Source organism: Phacochoerus africanus, chromosome 6 (genome assembly GCF_016906955.1).
Source record: "Phacochoerus africanus isolate WHEZ1 chromosome 6, ROS_Pafr_v1, whole genome shotgun sequence".
NCBI classification, from domain to species: Eukaryota; Metazoa; Chordata; class Mammalia; order Artiodactyla; family Suidae; genus Phacochoerus; species Phacochoerus africanus.
Window position 1 is genome coordinate 49715364 of NC_062549.1, and position 25991 is coordinate 49741354.

A 25991-nucleotide genomic window follows, 5' to 3' on the forward strand; every position below is an offset into this window, starting at 1 on the left:
AGTCTTTCTAGAAAGCTTCAAAAGTCTAAAAGCAATGTGAATTTTTTAAAGCTTTTGCTACTGAAGTTATGTATTCTTTTCAAACTATAAATGAGTATTATAATAACTGGAAATTATTATTTGATCCATCAGATTCATGATCTGAATTTACATGGTTTGCTCAAACCTTATAAAAAGTGTCAACCACCCTTGTCTTGGAGTAATACAATTTTCATAACAAAGAAAAATACAAGGAGGATAAGTGTCCATTTTGAGGAAAGTTTATTGGAGGAATATCTTCCACTCAAAGCCATTTGATCCACCTAATTTCACGAGAAAATTTGTACTGGTTTTGACATAGTTAAAAGGAGTTATGACAAAGTTTAGTAGTAAACATTCTATGAAGAATCTAGAGATGAAAGTGAAAGGAGTCCTAATATTCATGGAACATTTTCTTAGCAAAAATATTTGGCAGACAATCATTTAAGTGTAATTTTCACTGCAATAAAAAGTGGGAGAAACACAGTGGAGGAACAGAAAAGCAAGAAATTGGTATTGTTGCAAGAATGTATGTTTTCATAGTGCTGTGAAAAATATTTTTTAAACACTATTCACATTATTCAAAATATTTTAATTAAATGAGAAACATGATTTCATCAGTAAGAAAAGTCATGATAAATCCTAAAAGTCAAACCAAGCTCATTGTTACTGACTTAATAGTATTTACCAGTATAAACTTGTTTATTCAAAAATGAGGGTCATATCCTAATCTAATAGAAATATTAGACTATATGCTACTTGTCATTTTATAGACATATAGTAAGTGCAATATTAGAAGTTTGTACTCTTTAAGATTTGGATAGATAAAACTTCTATTTTCGTTCAACTGAATAAAAAGAAAACAAAATGAAACTCCCCAAAACCCCAAATACATGAAATCTTGAAATGTGTATTGCTAAACGAGTTCCTGAAATCTAGCATGAAAGAGAATTGTTACTCAATGTGACGTTATTTGACCAGGAACTTCATTTTTGAGCACCTTATCAATATATGTGCTTAATAATTGAATTATGAGGTAGCAGTGAGATAGAAGGAAATAAAACCATATGATGATTTTTCTCACACTTTACACATACAAACACAATTTCTGACCCATGTATGCACACATACACCCACCCAAAACATTTTGATATTATCTGAGTGATAAATTTCCATTGGACTTCTATTTCTGAATAGAATAGAATAGAAAAGTCAGAGAAATTCTCCTGCTGAGTATTAGATTGTCTATACAAAATAAAAAGAAGACTGTCTGAAGAAATTAGAATGCTAACAATGCTGGCTATAATTTACAGGGTCAAGATCAGAGAGAAGAAAGGCTTAAGAAGATAAGCTTGGTATGTAGATCTAGAATTTCTTTACTGATTTTTAGAATGAGCAAATGAGGACCAAGAAGCAAAGCCAAGCCTCTTAGATTTAAAATGGCAAAATTTGAAGTCCAGGCCTTGGAAACAAGGGGAATTGTTATAAAATTTTCATTTGGAGAGTTAATACCTTGGCAGGCTACACTTTAGGAGCAAGAGTAAAGAAGAGAAATGAATTGCACTTTCAAGGAGTGAAGTTCCATTTTATACATTCTTAATCAGTCCCTGACACTGGATTAACATGATCCCAAATTGCTAATGGCTATTGCCTTTTGCAACAGTAAAATTTAAATAATCTCTCATTACAAAATAACCAGCCCACAGAAGGATAAATGACAAGGTGAGAGAGAGAGAAATGGGGAGTGGTTAATGCAAAAGGGAGTCAGAGAGGGGAAAGGAAGTAAGGGAGGGAGAGAAAGAACTTAGAAATGAAAAATAACAGGGAACAGAATATCCAGAAAATCCAGATAATGAAAGCTATCAGATAAAGACTTTAAATAATTATGTTGTGTATGTTAAGGAAGAATAAGATTGAGAATTGAAACAGAAATAGTAACTATAAAAAGAATCAAAAGGGTTTTCCAGAAATAAATATTAAAATAACCAACTTCAGGAGTTCCTAATACGACTCAGTGGTAGCAAACCCAACCACTATCCACGAGGATGCAGGTTTGATCCCTGGTATCACTCAGTGGGTTAATGATATGGAGTTGCTGTGAGCTGGGTTATAGGTCACATACACGGCTCAGATCCCATGTTGCTGTGGCTGTGATAAATCCCACTTGATTATGATGTACAAAATCATAAAGATCAGAGTAGAAATCAAAGTAATAGAAACAAAGAAAACCATAGAAAAGATCAATGAAACAAAAATCTGGTTCTTTGAAAAGATCAACTAAATTGATAAACCCTTAGCCAGACTGATCAAGCAAAAAAGAGAGAGAACTCAAATCAATAAAATTAGAAATGAAAAAAGGAGAAGTAACAACAGACATCACAGAAATACAAAGGGTCATAGGAGACTGCTATATGCAACTATATGCCAATAAAATGGAAAACATAGAAGAAATGGACAAATTCTTAGAAAAGTACGATCTTCCAAGACTAAACCAAGATGAAATAGAAAAGATGAATGGACCAATCACAAGAACTGAAATTGAAACTGTGATTTAAAAAATTCCAACAAACAAAAGTCCAGGACCAGATGGCTTCACAGGCAATTTCTATAAAAAATTTAGAGAAGAGCTAACACCTCTCCTTCTGAAACTATTTCAAAAAATTGCAGAGGAAGAGAAACTCCCAAACTCATTTTATGAGGCCATCATCACCCTGATACCAAAACCAGACAAAGATCCCACAAAAAAAGAAAACTACAGGCCAATTTCACAGATGAACATTGATGCAAAAATCCTCAACAAAATACTAGCAAACTGCATCCAACAATACATTAAAAGGATTGCACATCATGATCAAGTGGGATTTATCCCAGGGATGCAAGGGTTCTTCAATATCCACAAATCCATCAGTGTGATACACCACATTAACAAACTGAAGAATAAAAACCATATCATCCTCTCAATAGACGCAGAAAAAGCCTTTGACAAAATCCAACACATATTTCTGATAAAAGCCCTCAGAAAATGGGCATGGAGGGAACCTACCTCAACATCATAAAGGCCATATATGACAAACCCTCAGCTCACATCATTCTCAATGTTGAAAAGCTGAAAGAATTCTCACTGAGATCAGGAACAAGACAAGGATGGCTGCTCTTGCCAGTACTCTTCAACATGGTTTTGGAAGTCCTAGCCACAACAATCAGAGAAGAACAAGATATAAAAGGAATCCAAATTGGAAAGGAAGACGTAAAACTATCACTATTTGCAGATGACATGATACTATACCTAGAGAATCCTAAAGACTCTACCAGAAAACTCTTAGAGCTCATCCATGAATTTGGGAAAGTCGCAGGATACAAGATTAATATGCAGAAATCAATGGCATTTCTATACACTAACATTGCAAGAGTGGAAAGAGAAATTAGGGAAGAAATCCCATTTACTATCATATCCAAAGAATAAAATACCTAGGAGTAAACCTACCTAAGAGACATAAGACCTGTACTCTGAAAACTCTAAGACACTGATGAAAGAAATCAAAAATGACACAAATAGATGGAAAGACATACCATGCTCTTGGATTGGAAGAGTCAATATCGAAACAACTATACTACCCAAGGCAATCTACAGATTCAATGCAATCCCTTTCAAATTACCTAGGACATTTTTCACAGAAATCAAACAAGGTATGTTAAATTTGTTTGGAAGCACGAAAGACCCAGAATAGCCAAAGACGTCCTGAAAAAGAAAAATGGAGCTGGAGGAATCAGGCTCCCAGACTTCAGACTATACTACAAAGCAACAATCATCAAAACCGCATGGTACTGGCACAAAGACAGATATATAGATCAGTGGAACCGGATAGAAAGCCCAGAATTAAACCCATGCACCTACAGCCAACTAATTTATGACAAAGGAGGCAAGAATATACAATGGAGAAAAGATAGCCTGTTCAATAAATGGTGCTGGGAAAACTGGACAGCCACATGGAAAAGAATGAAATTAGAACACTCCCTAACACCATACACAAAAAGAAACTCCAAATGGATTAAAGACCTAGATATAAGACCAGACACTCTAAAACTCTTAGAGGAAAACATAGGCCAAACCCTCTCTGACATAAACGACAGCAGCATCTTCTCAGATCCACCTCTTAGAGTGATGTCGGTAAAAACAAAAATAAACAAATGGGACTTAATTAAGCTTAAAAGTTTCTGCACAGCAAAGGAAACCCTAAACAAAACTAAAAGACAACCCACAGAATGGGAGAAAATCTTTGCAAGTGAATCCACTGACAAGGGATTAATCTCCAAAATTTATAAACACCTTCTGTAGCTCCATACCAAAAAAAACAAACAACCCCATCCAAAATTGGGCAGAAGATCTAAACAGACAACTCTCTGAAGAAGACATACAGATGGCCGAGAAACATGAGAAGATGTTCAACATCACTCATTCTTAGAGAAATGCAAATCAAAACCACTCTGAGGTACCACCTTACACCAGCCAGAATGGCCATCGTCAAAAATCTACCAACAATAAGTGCTAGAGAGGTTGCGGAGATAAAGGAACCCTCGTACACCACTGGGGGGATTGTAAATTGGTGCAACCACTGTGGAAAGCAGTATGGAGATTCCTCAGAAAACTAAAAATAGAACTACCATTCGATCCAGCAATCCCAGTCCTGGGCATCTATCCAGAGAAAACCATGACTTGCAAAGACACATGTACTCCAATGTTCATTGCAGCACTATTCGCAATAGCCAAGACTTGGAAACAACCTAAATGTCCATTGACAGAGGAGTGGATCAAGAAGATGTGGTACATACACATAATGGAATATTACTCAGCCATTTAAAGGAACGAAATACCAGCATTTTTAGGATCATGGATGGACCTAGAAATTATCATGCTAAGTGAAGTCAGCCATACAATGAGACACCAACATCCAATGCTTTCACTGACATGTGGAATCTGAACAAAGGACAGACTGAACTTCTTTGCAGAACAGATGCTGACTCACAGACATTGAAAAACTTATGGTCTCCAGAGGAGACATTTTGGGAGGGTGGGGGGATGTGCTTGGGCTGTGGGATGGAAATCCTGTGAAATCAGATTGTTATGATCATTACACAACTACAGATGTGATAAATTCATTTGAGTAATAAAAAAAAGAAAAGAAAAAAAGAAAAAACAAACAAATTCAGTTGTACTATAGTCTGAGAATAAGGACTATGTGATGTTGGTTATTTGATTATTAAAACTTGCACAAATATGCCATATTAGCAATGTCAAATGTATATTCTACACGTTATACAAACCATAAGAGGAAATTTAAACAACTTCATGTAATACATTTGAAAATTTTGATGACATGTATATTCCCAGAAAAATCAGCCATTCAAAGTGACTAAAATATATATATATAGAAAAACTGATTACTCTTATGCAATTAAATAAATTAAGACCATAATGAAAAATCTTTCCAGAAGATAAACTCTGGGCCTGGATAGCATCAGCAATAATTTCTGCCAAATATTAAGGAAGAAACTATACAAACTCTTTAAGAGTATGCAAACAAGCATAACTTCAATCAACAAAGTATTACAAGGAAGGAAAACCATAGGCCAATTTTCACAATCCTAAATGCAAAGTTCAGTGATATATAAAATGGCAAATAAAGGGACTTGAGTTTTTGTTGTTGTTGTTGTTGTTGTTGCTATTTCTTTGGCCGCTCCCACGGCGTATGGAGGTTCCCAGGCTAGAGGTCGAATCAGAGCTGTAGCCACCAGCCTACGCCAGAGCCACAGCAACGCGGGATCCGAGCCGCGTCTGCAACCTACACCACAGCTCACGGCAACGCAGGATCGTTAACCCACTGAGCAAGGGCAGGGACCGAACCCGCAACCTCATGGTTCCTGGTCGGATTCGTTAACCACTGCGCCACGATGGGAACTCCAGGACTTGAGTTTTTATAAGAAGGACAATGTGAAATTGGTGTTGGCATGCTCCTGACTCACAGGAACAGAGCTGTTAACCAGAGGAGCTCAAGTGCCAATCATGTACTAGTTTCTATTTAGAACCACCAAGTCATAATTTGGGCAGGCCCAGCAGCAACACAGTGAAGATGCAATTGATACATTTGGACTAGGCATGAGCTGGGTCAGAGGGCACAAATAAGTTGAATTGGCCTGAATTTTCAAGTCATCTACTTACTGTTGCACTGACACCCCTCCTTCAGCTCATACTTCTGCTGCATGGAGAATTTTTTATGATCATCCTACTGAATATGAAAATTCAGATTTGGATTCACAAAGGTTTAACTAGGTATATGTGTACAAGCTAATAATAGGCTGCTGCTCTATAACCCCCACCCCCCACAGGAGGAGCTCAAACACAGAGGAGAGGGGACATCCTCTTAATTGGCAAACTTCAGGAAGTATATTTCATCATCTCCTTGGTGTGGAAAGATAATTGGCTTGAAGACAGAATATATACAGTTTCATAAGGAGTGACTAATGGCTTGGCTGGTTGTTCAGAGGCCTAAAAGAAAAAATATTGGAAGGCTAGGGATAAAGAGTTCCAGGGAAGAAATATATAGATGAACATATGGGTTTGGTCATGAAGTGAAAACATCTATGCTTCACATGTTAGCACTCATCAAAGAGCATATTCTATGGAGAGCAACTGAACAATCAAGTAGACAGGATGACTTCAGTGTTTGACATGAGCCAACTCCAGTATGGCAAATGATCAGATTAATGGCATAGCTATAGTGGCAACCATAGAAGTTATTCATGGGAACAACTTCATGAGACTCCACTCCCCAAGGCTTCCACAGCTAAAAGTCCAACTAACCAGTAGAAGAAACCAATGCTGAGTCCTTAATATGGTAACACCCCTGGAAATACTAAATATTTGGTTAATCACACTAGATCATTTTATGCCTGGAAGATTCATTTTGACTGGAATGCCACATATTCTACATATAAGTTTGCCTTTCTTGCCTGCAATTTCTTAGCTTGCTTTATGACCATGGGATTAAGAATATTGGAACTACTCTCTAGAGAATAAGATTTGCCATCACAATATCCCATTCAGTATTAGATCAGACCATAGGTCCTAGTTTATAACAATAGAGGACTGCAGTGGGTATATGAACAAAGAATATTTTCTAGCTTCATCATAAACACTACCACTCAGAAACTGGTAGGTCGATAGATAAACTGATAATAGATAATAGCCTTTTAAAGGCATACCTGGGGCTTCAGGTTGTGACGGCAACTTGTAGATGGGGTACCATTCTCTGAGAAACAATGTACACCCCAAATTGATGAATATTATTTTGTGTGTGCCCAAATGGGTAGAATACTTTTATCTAGCTACCAAGGACTACTAACAGGAAAGGCTTCACTTAGTAATGGTGACTTAATTGAGGAAGTTAGACTTCTTTTCCCTGAAACTCTGGGCTCTTTGGTTTTAGAGTTCCTTATTCTCAAGGGAAAACACTTCCCACCAGCGAACACAAAAGTTTGAAGAAACTTTAAGCTATGGCAGTTACTGGTCACTTTATCCTCCTGTTATCAAGAGAACAGGAAAGAAATGAAGTCACATTTGACAGGGATAATTGACCATAATCATTAGGATCAGTTGTGTGATTCTCTTATACACGTGAGGCAGGCAAAAATATAATTCTCTCACTCCCACATACTTTAATACTTAAGTGTATTCCCCAATCAACTTCCTGCTTATAACATTTCATCTAAATCTATTTTCTAGGAAACTTATCCTAAGACAAAAGTCTTTGGTATGTTGGTGTAGCATGCCATTATAAGTATTGAATAGATGACGACTATGTGAGTAAATGGTAAGTTATATTGGCAAACATTTATTAAGTACTGAGTAAGTATCATGCACTGTTCTAAGTTATTTACTCTATTAATTCATTTGATCCCACAACAACTATATAAAGCTGGATACATTATTACTTCTATTACACAATGGAAGAAATTGAGGATTAGCAAAATTTACTAACTTGTTCAGTGTTGCATAAGTTACAGAAGAGATTTTTCTTCCCACCATTCTTAATAACTATGAAAAATTTGAAATCTTCTCTTTTCAACTTTTTCCATTCTTTTCCTTCATTAAATTACAATGGAAAAATTAAACAATAACTTAGTGTTAATTAATCCAAGGCACTCTCTAACAGTGAGAAAGGATTAATTCAAACTTTCTTCTATTTGTTTTACCCTTTTCCTCACTTCAGCCTCCCTTTACCACTCTGCCTCTCTCCTGGACTTTATCTTAGAGATCTTTTCACTGTAGCAGGCTTTTAACCATACTTGATATGTAAGCCATTTTAGTAGGAAATTTTTGATGTCTTGGACCAAAGCTTGCTCTTATGTTATCTATCAAAAGTAAAGGCACCAGATCCCCTACAAGCAATCATTTTCATGCATTCCACTACTCACTGGATAGTCCCAGAGCTACTGTGTAGCACTGTAAAACCAGGCAACCAACAATTTTAGGTCTTCTCTGATGTTTGCTGTCAGACAAAAGATGATCTTACTTCCTTCTCCTTGCTCGTTAGTGATTAGCAGAGCAATCAGATCACATGGTCAAATTACTATGTGCATTAATGGAAAGCCCAGTTCTGCTCCAACAAAGGTTGCTGAAGCATAGACCTCCTAAGAGTACTTTCTGAATCAACCATGAAGAGAATTGAGATCCAGTTCTCCAGCCAGCAAAAATACAACCTCTCATCCTCAAAAAATTGTCCATCCCATGAAGTATAAGATAAACACAGACCTTAGAAATTTTTCAATAGCAGAAAAATAGATATTTAGGGATAACTGTTAAATAACTTTGATTACAACTAATATATATTTGACGAAATAGTATCTTATCTGATCAATATAATAATTCTTAATTTAAAGTTTGCTCTTTGTGGCTATTTGCTTTAAGAAATCCAAATGCAGGAATAACAACCCAAAGTTTTAAGAACAGATGAGAAAGATTTAAAAACAGAGAACTCACAAATGGCTGATAAATTGTTCATCCTCAAATAATAAGCACTTGACTGTTTCCTTTTCCATTGAGACATAACATCAACAAATTCCACATCATTGTAACCATGTAGTCACATAACAAATATTATGAAGTCATCTGCTAATATATAAATTAGTATTTATTATCTGCTAGTTATTCACACCTATAATATTTCATCATTTTTCATTTCTATTTCCCATTTTGTGTGTGTGTGTGTATTCCTGTTCAAAATCCCTGGGCTCCTTCATTAATTCTGAATATTTAGCACTATTATATATACTTTTGCCCTTTAGAGACACATTGTTCATTTATCAATAGAAATATTTTTGCCTTATTTAGTAGGTTATCTTCCCTATTTTATTTCATATACTTGCATGCTCCCACTCATCATTATTTTGCAGATTTATAAATTATTATCAGAATTATGTGTTCTGCTTAGTTGTTTTAATACACTTAGTCATATTCATTGGATATCAGTCTCTCAATGGATTTTTACAATAATCCTGGCAGTATGTGTTATGTCCACTATAGAGTCAAGGTTTAGAGAAGTTAACAAAATAAACATTGAAATTGTAGCTCTTGTTACCTAATAAAACCATGAAATACTTATTAGAACAATGGCTTATATTTTGGTGCAAAAATATGCATTAAACTAATGTACATTAATCACTAGTCCACTAAAAACTGACAATTCTAACATGTTAGTAAAAACAGAACTATGCTATAATGTAAATTTTTAGCATGCAGGTTTATATAGATGATCTCTTATATCTATTCCTGAAGAATTAAACATGATAGCTAGAGGTAAATTCAATTTGCTAGTTTGCTTACTTAATTTCTTATTTTCATTAGAAATTCCTATGAAATTATCTCCATATATAGGAAAACTATTTTATTTTCCATAGCCTATTTTGCCAAAATGGACACAAATCATTTAAGAGTAATAGAGTCATTGGTTATATAGATTACAATGCCATTCAATGTATGTACAGAAAGGAAGGAAAAAGCTTTTGAAAAATGATGAGTTAAGAAATTTAGCTCCCATATTTATATGTGGCATTTTATATATATATATGTATATATATATATATATATATATAGAGAGAGAGAGAGAGAGAGAGAGATCAATCATTCTGCTAATAACATCATACTTTGAGAAACAATGTCTTAGACAGTGTACATGTAGGAAAAAACGGAATAGGGGTTTGGTTTGGTTTGGTTTAGTACTTCCAGTACTTAGATAAGCAAAAAATCAAACCTAGATTTTTTTTTTTTTACATTGTAAACTCTTTACTAATGTTTGGAAGCAGAATCAGTGATAACTACCTTATACCCAATGTCAAAATCTTTGCTTACCTAGGCTACATGTTACACATATGATTCAATTGAAATGTTGCCTTTATAAGTGTCAAAGGATTTACTATCAGTAAAACGGAAGTGTGAAATATATGAAGAAAAAATTATGGAAATCCTTACCATACCAATAAGCTTATCTCCACCACGCCTTCACATCTGGTAAGCAGAAATACATGTCTTTGTCATTTATTTTCCTTGTAGTTTACAGCAGATGAAAATATAAAAAAAGAACTATTAAATATCTGGGATCAAAATTTTTTCTTAAAGCTTTTATTTTTAAAAGATGATATAAAATATATCACTGATAGGTGACTATTAAGAAGACTGTTGGAAAGGCATGTTTTGTAGGTCATTAATAAAAATGATGACATTAAGGGAGAGGAAGTGCCAAAATGATTTGCAACTAAGTCATTTTTTTTAAATGAAAGATTTAGAAAAATTGTTACAGGATTCAGGCCAAAAAAACTATTTAAATCATACTAAGACCATATAAATTAGAGTGGTGACAAATAAATAATACATATAATTTTTGTAGCCATCTATTCTCAAATATTTAAAGTCTCTGGGGTATCAAGATTGCATAGAAACAGCTCAAATGTTTTTAATTTCATGGATACCTTTAAATTTGTATTCCCTATACCTTTCCAAATGGCTCTATACCTTTATTAAATCTTAATGCCTTTTCCTCTAGGAAAAAAAAAAAGAAAATTCTTGACTTCAATAATTGAATTCAACAGATTTAAAAATATATGCTAATGGTTAGAAATTAAATTAAGAATGCTAAAAAGTTATGTTGTGCAAAAAAGGACACATTAGTTGTTTTTTTAAAAAACAATCTATGTACAAACATTATCTACAATTTTTAGGAACAGTTTTAAGTCCTTTAAAATCAGTAAGAAAGTATTTTGTTCAATTAGTAAGGAACCTTATCTGAAATGATATTGAATATGGCAGAAACTGTAAATGGTGTATTGTTTTGTAAAAACTGGGAAGTAGTAGGCACAGCATTACTGAACACTGCTGTGTGCCAGGAGAATATAAATGAACTGAACATGAATGGAATATAAATGCCAGTATGTAGACTGACAATGTGGTTGATTCAAACTCATATCAGTTTACCCGTACTTTTTTTTTTTTTTTTTTATTGGCTGTTACGGCAACATATGGAAGTTCCTGAGCCAAGGGTTAGGGTCCAGTCAGAACAATAGCTGAGGCCTACAGCAACATTGGATTCTAGCCACATGTATGAACTACACGGCAGCTTGTGGCAAGGCAGAATCCTTAACCCACTGAGCAAGGCCGGGGATCCAACCCTCGTATTCATAGAAACAATGGTGGGTCCTTATTCTGCTGAGCCACAGTGGGAACTCCATCTTTTTGATAATAACTGTATAGAAATACTAAGGGATGTGGGCTAGACTGCAAGCTAGATGCATATACATACACATGCACACACACAAACCTGGGTCATTTCAGGAGCAGCAATGATGAAAGAGTTTGTTTAGTTGTTTCATTTTGTGCATAATTAGAGACAGGAAGCTTCAAGAGAGCAAGCTGAAATTCAAAGCACTGTGCAAAACAGCATCAACTCCAGCTTTTAAAAATTAAAACAGCCTAAATCCACCTACAGTCAAATCCCTTAGAACTGTCATAGGTTGTTTCAAGGCTTGTTTCCTGAATAAGAACTAGGAGATCTTGACTTTGAACAGAATGGGACAGTTGTGTTTTAACAGGTCTGGGTGTACAACAGAGAAGTTTCAAATATTGCATAAGGCTTCTGACCAAGAAAAGCATTTCACTCTGTTGGCTTATGTACCTAAGAGAAAGCAGATTGTTTTGAGAGAGCACTAGAAAGCAAATCATGACTGAGCATATGTTTTAAGTTTAATAAAGAAGATCATTCCAAATTGTTATTTCTTTGTCTGGTAACTATTATAACTAGTTATGTAAGTTTAAAACTTAAAAATTTGCCAATAAATTATTTTAGTTTTCCTAAAAAAGATCTCTATATTTTTGTGATTCTAGATGACAAATACCCAAAACTTCAGGCATAAAATTGGGATCATTTGGCCAACTTCTCTGCAAGTACTAGAAAGACATGATGTGAGAATTAAAAACAAATAAACAAAGGTTGAATGAATAAATATCAGTAATGAGATAAACCAGCCAAGATGTGTTTCAGGAAATATTCGTTCTCTGATATTAGATAACAGGGAATAGTTTCATCAAATAATGTTAAACACAAGAGTCCTCAGAGCCTTCAGTTTCTTTAAGAAATTAAAAAAATCTAAAAGTGGGATACTTCATGCAGTAGGTGTTTCCACTATTTATTTAAGAATGGAGGAGTTCCCGTTGTGGCGCAGTGGTTAACGAATCCGACTAGGAACCATGAGGTTGCGGCTTCGGTCCCTCCCCTTGCTCAGTGGGTTAACGATCCGGTGTTGCCATGAGCTGTGGTGTAGGTTGCAGACGCGGCTCGGATCCCGCGTTGCTGTGGCTCTGGCGTAGGCCAGTGGCTACAGCTCCGATTGGACCCCTAGCCTGGGAACGTCCATATGCCGTGAGAGCGGCCCAAAGAAATAGCAAAAAGACAAAAAAAAATGGAGTAGCTGCCTTTTTATGGGAAGATTTAAGGAAAAATAGGTCAAATTAAATTAATGATCCCATTACATCAGATGAATCCAAGTAAAAAAAAAAGAAGTTATGTAGATAGATAGATTTAAACTGACATGAGAGATGTGAGGATGTGAACATTAAGTGTTTTTGTTTAACCTGGTGATTGGAAACTCTCTTAATGCCTATGGTTTTCTGCTTTCTTACCTGTAAACTAAAGGGATTAGAAGTAGTCAATTTCCTTCTGTCTACCTTTGCTACTCTACAATCATGTTTATTAATGGATCAATATGAACTAAATGTACATTAAGACCTGTTGCTTACACCTACTCATGTCTATATGATCTAATGTTGTGAGTTATCCATGACTGATTTTCAATCTGACAAGAAAAACATGAATAATTTCTTCTCTGATACTATTTTATTTTTAATAAGAAAACTAATGTATTAGCATTGGAGAAACTCTGCAAATTTGTATTAAAAATTTGAATTGCTTATCTCTTCATAACCTGTCCCTTTCAAGTAGTCTGTTAACAATCTCTGAATTTTTCCATACACTATCTGCCAACAAATATTTAAATTACATTATATGCATAAATGAACTCAAATAATATATATTATTTATTAACATGCTTTTCACACTGTCTGTTGTCAGCAGATGAATTTTGCTTTTTAGAGCATCCTTATAATGGCTGCCTGGTAGTCTATCCAATGACTAACTATAATTTAATCAGTATCCTGTTAAAATAATATTTCAAATATCTTTATATTTGAGGTTTTATCTACTTGTGAGAGATCTTGACTTTGAAGGAAGTTGTAGAATTTTGTTATGAGACTGCATGTATAACTGATATCCAGTTTAGAAAGTGGTTCGAAATTTGAAAATGCTAAAGGTCTTGATAAATATTACCCAGTTCTCTCAGAATAATACTCTTTTTTAGTATTCCAAACATTCATAGCCTCACATCATTGAAAGAATTGTGAATTAAAAATCTGATTATTTTAATATTTTCCAATTTGACATACTTCTTTTAACTCATTTAACCGTGAGAAGTCAATATGCTTTTCACAGCTTAATGACTTGAAATTTGCTTCCAGGAATTGCATATTCAACATTTTGGATTTTTCTTAAAGGCTCTTATTCTTTTTCAAAATAATTATGATCATTGGTGTTTTTCATTTGACTTAGTTTAAAAATATTGTGTTGTCTAAGTTATCATTCTTACATTAACATTTAATCAATTGATGGCTATTATAATATTAACTATTATATATGCCAGGGTCATATATACACATTATATCAAAAAAGAGATATTATCAAAAGCTTATAGAAATATCTAGACACTTCTGCCCCCTTCCTTCACATTCCCCCAGTTGTTCTCCCAAAAGGCAGATCAATTTCACTTTTTAGTGTGTTTATTCATCTCTATGTTTCTTGTAAACATGATTATTTTATTCCTCTTTAATTTTTTCAGAAATTTTCTATTAAAAATTATGATTCATACTGAGGTTGTAGCACGTCATGATTTCATTTCTTTCTTGATTTCTGTTTTTCTCTTTTCATTTAAAAAACAAGTTAAAATTCATGTAACACAAAATTAATGTGTTTTGTTTTTGTCTTTTTAGGGCCACACCCACAGCATACGGAAGTTCCCAGGCTGGGGTTATACTAGAGCTGCAGCTTCCAGCCTATGTTACAGCCACAGCAGTGCTGGATCTGAGCCATATCTGTGACCTATACCCCAGCTCGTGGCAACACTGAATCCTTAATACATTGAACAAGGCCAGGGATTACACCCACATCCTCAATGATACTAGTCAGTTTCATTACAACTGAGCCACAATGGGAACTCTGAAAATCAGTGGTTTTAAAGAGTGGTTTTAGTATATCCACAAGACGGAAACCAACCCTAGGATCTAGTCCCCAAATAGCTTTATCACCTAAAAAGAAAATTCTGTACCCATTAAGCAATAAATCCCAACCCCAATCCACCCCCCTTTCTGAAGCCCAGGGACACTACAAATCTGTTTTTTGTCTCTATGGTTTGCTTATTCTGCGTATTTTATATAAATAAAATCATGCACTATGTAATCTTTTGCGTCATTTCACTTAGTGTAATGTTTGTGCAGTTTATTCATGGTGTGTCGTACATAAGTACTTCATTCTTTTTTATGGATCAGTAATATTCCATGGTGTATATGTACCACATTTTGTTTATTCATTCAACTGATGGGGAACATTTGAGTTGTGTCTACAAATTGGTTATTGTGAAGAGTGTTGCTCTGGAGATTCATGTGTAATTATTTGTTTGAGAACCTGTTTGTAATTCTTCGTAGTGGAATTTCAGGGTTATATAATAATTCTATGTTTAAACTGTGAAGAACTGCTAAGTACTTTTCATAGCCATTGTACCATTTTACATTACTACCAGTAATATATGAGGATTAAAATTTCTCCACATTCTCACTAACACTACTTAGTCTGTTTTTTTTTTTTTCATTACAGCCATCCTAGTAAGTGTGTGCTTTTTTTTTAAGTCAGTAATTTCTGTGTTTTCTCTTGTTATTTTTCCTTCTAACTTCTTCCCCTATTTTCAGTTGTTCCTCAGGAAATTTCTCCTCAATGGAAATACCATCAGGCAATTTACGGATTCTATTTCTTTTCTTGGAGACATCTTCCTGGAAAACTCTTCTACTTCCACCTACCTCTGTTGCTTTCTAGGCCTACTCTAACCATGTTGTCACAATGTTTTCTTCACTGTTCTAGAACCATTTTCTTTATCTGTCCCTTAAATTAGAGTCTTCTTATTCTGGATCTTATACTTGTCTTTGTCTTTATTTACTTCCATGTTTTGATAAACACAAACTAGAGTAGCTTCATTAGGTTACAAATATGACATATAATAATAAAGATGAGGTGAAGACAGACCTCAGCATATCTATCTGCCAAATGTATCAAATAAGAATATTAAAGGAAAAGAACTGACCCAAAAGGTTAGTTTTTAAATTGTTTTTTTTAAATAATTAAAAATTTCAGTGATTCTTAGATATTATATTACTTACATTCTTTGTAGAGTTTGAAGATAATGGTGAAATGCTAAAATCTCCTTGAAATAAACTAGCTAATATTGGGTTCTGATTGCTGGCAACAACAAATCCTACCTGAGAGAGAAATTGGTTTCTGGAATTAGAAAATTTCAAGTGAAAGGACAAAAATTTTGTAAATGATTATTTCAAAATGAATGGGAAATAGTGAATATCCTTCTATTCCTTAATAAATAAAATTTCCTAGAAATTATAATCTTAGCCTTTGGCCTCAGTAAAGCTGATTTTTACTCTGTATTTATTACTAATATAGTAACAAACTACATCAAATTGCCCTTAAAAGTCTCAATTTTATAAGTGAAATTCTTGTGTCCTAAGAAACTCCTCAGTCCTGGGTAAACCAGGATTGTTGGTCATTCTAGTCTTGGATAAGCACATTTCCTTTCTTTATATATTGGTGTAGTAATAACCCCCATATCCCATATCCCAATGTAAGGAAACTAAATTAGATCACCTTATATATTTATATTACATAGCAGCACTGTTTGGCAGTCATTAGTTATTATTATAAATATTTATTATTTTGTCCAGTTACTGGAAATATAAAATTTAATGTTATATAAGAAAGTAGTTGATAAAATAAATATATTTTGTTATTTTCTATATCCACAGAGGTTGAAGCTGAATGAGAATAACTACTTTATGTGGCCTTTTAATGGAATACTAAAATAATATAAAAAAATATAGCTGGCTCATCTGAAAGAAGGTGGGAAAGACCAGACTGTGTGAGCATATGCTTTTTAGGTGATGAAGTCATTTTATGTCTTTGGTTGCGGATCCACACTGTTGAAGGTTAAAAAGATCATGTTTTCTGTGCTGTGAAAGATGCACTTGTCCAGTAAGGAATGCTGTATTACAACAACTTTAAAAGTGTCCACCTTGGAAGAGTCAGAGGAATTGAGAATGTCTTCTGTTATCCACACCCCAACCTAGTATCTCCAGTTTTATACCTTCTTTCTATTAGTCAGGAGTATACTTCTGTGAAAACTGAGCTCTATTTCGCATCTAAATATCCTGTTATCTAATGTTAAATGATAGAATAAAGCAAGCCACTTTTAAAATAGAATATTAAAGAATAGGCTGAACTTACAGGCCTATTGCTTACATTCAGAAGAGAAAACAAATAGTAATGTAAATATCAGTACAAGTTTTCTGACTCCAGATATTATGCAGTGAAATTCACCCAAATGAAACTAATATTCAATGGCCAAGTAAGTTTTTAGTAGAACTGCATTTCTGGAAAGTCCCCATGACAGTCAAATGGAAGCTTGGTATTTTTCAGCTTCTCAGGCATTCTTACCATCCAATATATCTGCTCCAAACACAGAAGAACAAAGACAATCCAATGCCTCAATAGCTATATAAATTGAGGGCACCGGAATGTTTCACAGGAAGCAGAGATTTTGGTTATGACGGAGCCTCCAAGACAGTAAATAAATAGGAGTGCCTCAGGTTCTTTCCTGAGCTGGAGTAAGATGGTGGCTATTGCTGGGCTCATATTACAGATTTGTAATGAACCTGTCTGGAACCTGGCCTGAGAATATTTGAACAGTCAAGTTTTCTTGGATCTCTCTCCAAATGGCAAATCTCTCAAGCATGACAGCATCTGAGTAGCCCTACTTCTTACATGTTGGCTCCAAATTCCCAGAGTATGAGTTTGGAAAGAGAGCAGAAATGTGTCATATGGAACTCTTATAATCGTTTGTGATCTACCTTTCGTAATAATACAGTATCCTTTTTGTTTCATTCTAGTGGTCAAAACAGTTGCAAAGGGTCGCTCATGCTCAAGGTGAAGGAGCACATTCTTTATTTTTGGATGAGAAGGGTCTCAGCTTTACATTACAAAAAGACCATGTAGGTTGGGATCTTCATCGACGTGGCCTTCTTTGAAAACTACTATCTGCCAAAGAAAACTTTCACAGAATGATTTTCATATTAATAAAAGATGGAATATGGATACAGGGAATTCTTATGACACTTGTGTTTTAGACTCTAGCCGTTCCTGAGGCTTAGCTGTATTCCTGCCATTTGCCTATTGTATTTTTATAAACTTCTTGCATAACCTACTTCATGTGACATAAGGGGTTTTCACAAATTCAGCTCCCAGATCCCCATTTTTAATGTCTGAAATCTAAATATCAAGTGATTTCCTAGACATATCAGTCTGTATTTACATGGAAACTGAAAATTCAACTTATCCTAGACTAAATTCAGAACTTTCCCCTAAACCTGTTTCTTTTCTTGTCTTGGTGAAATTAATCTATCACTACTCCAGTAGAAGATGATATTAATTAATTTATCACCCTGATATCAGTCCCAACTTCTGGGAATATCATTTATTATCCCTGTACTTAATTCAAATTTATGACAACTGATATATTTTTATAGTCCATGTCTTGGCCACATCTAACTGGCCCTAGGTATACCTTATGAAATCTGACATGGTACTTTTTCCAGGATTTTTACCTTGGGAACCAAAAAGGAAAATAAGAGTTACTTCTAAGGTAATATGTTTAAATGGATGATGACACCATCAGCTGAATAACAAAACAGGATGAAGAGATAATTTTCAGAGGAAAATTGTGAACTCAGTTTTGAATATATTGAGTTTGAGGCAACTGTGTAATAACTTTGTGGAAATATTCAATGGGAACTTGGTAAAGTCACTTTGTGAAGGAAGGGAAAAAACAACATCAAAAAAAAAAGTATAAATCCAAAGTAAGAATGTTATTAAACATAGTGACAAGAATTAAAGTGATAATTGAGTGATATCACAAAATTTTTCTTTTGACATTATTTTCCAAGTGAAGATTTTTATAATTTCAATATTATTCTCCAGTTAACCCATAGTTGAGCCTTTTAAGGACCATTGAAATAAACAGTATGTGTGTTTCCTGATGCCTCAGTGGGTCAAGGATCTGGCATTTTCTTTCTTTCTTTCTTTTTTGTTTTGCTCTTTAGGGCCACACCCACAGCATATGGAGGTTCCCAGGCTAGGGGTTGAATCAGAGCTGTAGCTTCTAGCCTACGTCACAGCCATAGCAATGCAGGTTCCATGCCGCATCTGCAAACTACATCATAGCTCATGGCAACACTGGATCCTTAACCCACTGAGTGAGGCCAGAGATTGAACCGACATCCCCATGGTTACTAGTTGGATTCATTTCCACTGAAACACAATGGTAACTCCAGCGTCTGGCATTTTCACAGATTTCTGCTGTGCTGCAGGTTAGACCCCTAGCCCCAGAGCTTCCACATGCCATAGGTGTGGCCAAAAAATACACAATGTGTAAAGATAAATGGACAAATAACCTGTTTTAATCAAAATAACTATTATCATAATCGGGGTCTAGTTATCTTAAGAGCATTTCAGCTCTAATTATGGTTAGTATAATTGGATGGAATATATGAAAGCAAAATTCAATTAAGTTTTATTCAAAATCACAATAATGCACAGTGATTGAGCAACAACATTACTGTGGAGCATCATTCTACAAGGATTGACTAGTAAAATTTCAATTTTCAATATTTCTTTTGAAAAATTATCTAAGAATCTAGAAATAGACAGTGGCAAGTAACAAAATTATTAGAATGATAATAAAGAAATTCTAAGAAGCATGGTAGATGAATGGATAAGCAAATTGTGGCATATTTGTGTGATGGAATACTGCTCAAAGCAATATGAAGAAATGAAATGCTGATGGCTACAATGCAGATGAATCTCAAAAGCATACTGAGCAGAAATAGCCAAGCACAGAAAAGTGCTTAATGTTGATGCCATCTATGTAAAGTTCTAGAATAGGCAAAACTAAGTTGGAGTGATAAAAGTCATATCCCTAGTTTTCTGGAGGTGAGGATGGGGTAATTGATTACAAGTGGAGAAGAGAATTTTACAGGGTAATAGAAATATTCTGTATCTCTCTGGGGAAAGTGGGCACACCAGTGTATATATTTGTCAAAACATTAAACTCTATAGTTAAAAATGTTAAAAAAGGAGGCATGAAGATATTTGCATTTATTTAGTGAAGAGGGAAAAACAAACTGCCATTTAATAGAAAATAGGGGGATTTTTTTGTTGTACATAAGTAATTTTTTTCCTTTTGTGACCAAAATCAATTAAATGAGATTCTCTGGTGGGTTTTAGAGTTTTTTGCTTTGTGATATTCAAAAAGAGACTAGAAAAATATTTTCACAAAGTGTTTCAGACATTTATTTACCTGCCTAAAGACAGGCAGATGGAACAGAAGATTTCTCAAGGCCCTTTATAGTTCTATTATCCTATAATTCTATAATTTCACGGTGAATCAAACCACTTTATGCTGTCAATATTCTCCATTTATGTGAACAGGCATTAACTCCTGTATTTTATTTCATTTATAAGATAAGAGCTTGAAAACCACCTTCAGACAACAATTTGTACATGATCTGATATATTTTCAGTTTTTTAAGCATGAAAGATTTAAAAGAACTGTATGCAAGCCTGCATTATTTATAAAGGGAAAGTATGAAACAGCACACCATAAAATAAATTAAGACAGAAAAGCTGTAGAGTGCTAGTTAAAGCCGCTATAGCTTATGCTTCTTTTTCAGATCAAACACAAGTCCACACCTTGAGGATGCTAATAAAGGATTATAGACCTCTTCTAGGAACCACTAAGGACCTTTCTTTTCTATAATAATGGACACACTTGCTTAATAAAGCCAGAGATTTGCTTTATTTTCATTTAGGATCATTTTATTTTATTGTCTTTTGTCTTTTTAGCCCTGCACTTGCAGCATATGGAGGTTCTCAGGCTAGGAGTCAAATTGAAGTTGTAGCTGCCAGTCTACACCACATCCACAGCAATGCAGGATCCGAGCAGCATCTGCAAGCTACACCACAACTCATGGCAATACCAGATACTTAACCCACTGAACAAGGCCAGGGATCAAACCCGTGTCCTCATGGATACTATCAGGTTTGTTAACCACTCAGCCATGATGGTAACTCCAATTTAGGGGCATTTTAAAGCTTTGACAAACTAGCTACCTATTGGTTATCTTATTATGATTTGTACTTTTCCTTATGATTCTCATCAAAAAATAAACTGACAAACACAAAACTAAACTTATTAACATTTACTAGAATACTAATATTTACTAGAATACTAATCTTCTTTATCTGTACAACTGGGAATAGTAATAGAATCTACATCAAATGATTTTTGAAAGAATTGAGCTTATCTGTAAACTTGCAATAAGTTCAAATTTAAAATTATTATTACAGTAGAGACTTTCCTAACTAATCACTGTTTAATAAATCTACCAAATTAACCAAGTTTCTCTACTTCCTACATAAAACATACTTATTAATAAGCAAAGCAAACCGAAAAGTATGTGGTTAGAAAAATCCCCTTACATTCATTTGGTTATTCCAAAATCTTAGATATATTTTTATACATATCCTACATATTGCAATTTTGTAACATAATTACTTAGTAAATATGTTAATATGGTTACCAAAGTGACAGGTGTCAGGGACGGATGGAATGAGGGCTTAGGATTGGCATTTGTATATGGAATGACTGGCCAAGGGGAAACTTCTGTGTAGCGCAGGGAATGATACCCAGTATTCTATGATGATCTATATGGGAAAAGAATCTGAAAAAAACAAAACAAAAATGAAAACAAAGCATGGTATTTAACTTAAATATACCAGTTGGGATTTAGGTTAGCAGAAATCTTTTAAAATTTTTGATCCTCTAAAAATTTGCTATGTAACATATTTATAACTCTTTTTATGATGAAATACCCAATACCATGAACAAAATAAAGATTCAGTTGTCCAGTATTAGCATATTGGTAGGATTTCATTTATATGAGTAAATTAATATGGAGCTGGTCAACCAGAAGAAGTAGAGCTGTAAGGTAATTATATAGATCATTATAGTGATTTTAAGTGAAGAAAAAAAAAATTCTTGCCAAAATCCCCAGTTTTCTATGAGTCATCATATTTAATATTTGACTAGAGTATCCTTGAGATGCCGACGGAGGCTTGTGCAGGAATGGTTCCATTTTCCAAAGCCTGGGATAATTCCATTATAATACAAGGAGTTTTTCATTGTCTTATCCTAGAAAAAGAAAGATTATTTTAAAAAACCCTATCAAATCTAAACTTTAAAACTCATAATATCATAAATTCCATATAGCAATTAAAAAATGCATGATATGAATCTCTCTTAAAAGTTTTGTAGGTAGAATTTTCACCTAATCAAAGTGTACACAAATTATAATTTATACACAATTTTCTATTAAATAAAACAATATTCATATATGTAAATTATTTCTCAATGGGGCTATTTTTTTTCAAAGCAAGAAACAGGAATATGAGAAACTATAATTCCGACTTTATAAAGTATGTTTTTAATTTTGAAATTTTCTATATATGTCATTTTTTTATTACTCAATGAATTTATACATTTATAGTTGTACAATGATCATCACAATCCAATGGGATTTCCATTCCATAACCCCAGCACAGCCCCCACCCCCTGAACTGTCTCCTTTGGAAACCATAAGTTTTTCAAAGTCAGTATCTGTTCTGCAAAGAAGTTCCGTTCTGTTCTTTTTTCAGATTCCACATGTCAGTGAAAGCATTTGATATCGGTGTCTCATTGTATGACTGACTTCACTTAGCATGATAATTTCTAGGTCCGTCCATGTTGCTATGCATTTAATTTATCATTTTGCTGATAAAACAAGGAATTATTTGTCCTATTTTTATCTTTTGCCAAGAGGATAAACTATTATAAGAACTGGAGTCACTTGTTTTATCATTAAAATATTTGATGCCTCTTTTGGGAACCTCTTAATTTGGGAAATTTTTATAGTGTCCCTCCTTAGAAGAGGTTAGACCTCTCTGCTCCACTGATGGCAGCGGTGTCTCTGTAACTTGCCTTGGTCAGTGGATTGAGACTTGAGGTGTGCCATTTCTAAAAAAGAAGATTTGGGAGCCTTTGGGTGTTTCCTAATTTGTCTCTTTTTTCTCCAAGTGAGACAACAATCTGAATCCCATTATATTGAAGACAGAAGTCAACCCATGCTGAGTAAGGGGGTAAGAAGTGAACCCTTGTGGTTGACAGACATTGAGGACTTGGCAGTCATTAATGCCATAGCAAAACTTAGCTTAATCTGGAAGATTACATTAATTTTAAAAATATATATTATTTTAAATTTGATTTTATCTATATTGAATTTATTTAATCTCTGAAAATAGAGATTAAAATAAAGCCACAGATAACTTTATCAATCTATATTTATAAATAAGTAAAGGAAATGAGTTTGTGTTGGCTGCCTACCATGTCTCAATTAACTTTCACTACAAACCTGAAAGATAGGGAGTATTTGATTACTTTTTAGTTGAAGACATTAAAGTGGTTTTTAATAAAAACTTCTGACTCCCAGGGTTTTGTGAATAATTACATATTATTTAAATGTACAATGATAAAATTATATTTAGTTCTTAGAACATAAACATTTTGCAACTCTTAAAACAAAGCAATTATCCATAAAAAACTATGAAATCAATAATATTCAAGTTAGCATTAATTTAATTTGAAAGATACTATAGTTATGCTGAAATTATATTGTGATTCAGAAATAAATATGGTATTGATTATTGCAGCATAACTTTTTGGTTTTTAGTTTGATATGCTTAGACTCTTGTGCTCAACATATTAATTTAATACTTCTACCACATTTTTTTAATTTGTAGGACGGAAAAACTTTTTTCCCACTTAATAGACCAACATTAGGTTATTTTCCATTCAGCTGCTACAAAGGAAATAATTATGTATTAAGTTTGTCAACTTTTTTTCATAAAACTTAGATAGTTAAAACAGTACCTAATCCTGTGAAATTAGATTGTTATGATCATTATACAACTACAGATGTGATGAATTCATTTGAGTAATAAAAACTGTACCATAAAAGACAGAGAAAATAAAGCTGAGCAGTAAACAGATGCTTAAGAGTGGTAATCCAAATAGTTCAAGATGCATTTATATTACTTGTCTGTTCTATTAATTAATTTAATATTCTATTAAGTAGCAATAATATATAGATTTATAGTAAAAATAAGAGATACAAAATATTATACATACATCAATTATTTCATTGAAATTTGAACTTATGAAACATAAGGAACTTGAGTTCCACATGTTGATCCCAAAGTAAGGCTTGGAAATGTTATGTAAACTGCCAGTCATTCAGCTCAAAAATGGTAAAGCACAGATTTGAATCCAATTCAATATTATCATGTTACCACGAAATTAAAGTTCTAAATATAACAGAATCCTATTTAAAGTAAATAGTTCTAAAACACCACAAAACTTATGATCTTATAATAATGACTGAAAAGTAAAAAGGAATAGAATTGTTGACCAAAAGGAGAGCAGACCAAATACATAGACATGGAAGATGTGAATCATAGATTCTTTCTTGTTCAGAAGCTGATGGCAACAGAAATAATACTTTTTTAGAATTAACATCAAATCACTTTACATTTGCTTATTTATTTTTTATTTACATTGCTATATTTTCAAAAACTATTGGAGATAAGAAAGTCAATAAAATCAAGGAAGACAAAGTCAGCTAAGATGACGATTCATAGGACATAAGGAAAGTAATAAGATAAGAACTCTTGTTTGGTGGAAGTCAATGAATTTCTGAATAAAACAAACCTATTTCTCAGGATATAGTTAGACACCATTGGTGGTAATATGTAGCATATATTTAATAACAGTTTTTTTAGGAAAAAGTAAACATTCAATTGTCCTAAAATTTACTTTACTGTACATCATATTTACTTTTTTATTGTTTTAATCTATAAAAGTAGCAATAATTTACTTTTCTAAATTAAGTTTAATCTACTCTGAACATTTCATTTTTGGGGGGACATACAAGAAATTGAATGGAGTCACACTTTAAAAAGATTTTATATTGATATATAGCTGATTTACAATGTGTTAATTTCTGTTGTATAACAAAGTGATTCATTTATACATATATACATTGATTTTTATATTCTTTTCCATTATGGCTTATCACAGTATATTGAATATAGTTCCCTGTGCTATAGAGCAGGACCTTATTGTTTATTCATTATGTGTATAATAGTTTGCACCTTCTAATAACAAATACCCAATCCATCCCTCCCATCCCCAGCCCTTCTCCCCCAACAGATCTGTTTTCTGTGAGTCTGTTTCTGTTTCACAGATAAGTTCACTTGTGTCATATTTTAAATACCACATATGAGAAACATCATATTTCATTTGTCTCCCTCTTTCTGACTTCACTTAGACCCCTAAGCCCCAGGTAATTACTTTTCTACCTTCTCTCTCTATGAATGTAAGATAGAATTTGACTAAGAACCTCATATATGTGGAATCATACAATATTTGTTCTTTTATGTCTAGCTTATTTCACTTTGAAATAAGTGTTTTCACTTAGCAAAATGTTTTCTAGCTTCACCCATGTTGTGCTATGTAACATTATCTCTTATAGTTTCTTTAGCTGGATACATAAGCATGTTTGGAAAAAAGCTCAAAAAGAATTAGACAAAATGAGCTTAGTGGAGAGTAAATTGAAGTGTATCTTTTTTTCATGAGAGAGAGACAGAGAGACAAAGCTAGAGAAAGAGAAAATGGGGGGAGCCAAAAGAGAAAATGCAGAAGCTGATATTATAGCACTTGCCTTTTTTTCCATTACAGTGGAAAATTAATTTGAACACTTTTCAGCACTTCTTAATTTCAGGTTCACATTAGTCACAGAGCTTTTTAGATTTATTGCTTGGTTTGAAAATGGACAAAAA

General features: G+C 33.7%; 1 protein-coding gene across 1 annotated transcript in view; it reads right to left on the minus strand.

Moving 5' to 3' along the window:
• Window positions 1–25991, minus strand: part of CNBD1 (cyclic nucleotide binding domain containing 1) — a 560677-nt gene that overhangs the window by 666 nt on the left and 534020 nt on the right. The gene's annotated exons all lie outside the window — the stretch shown is intronic.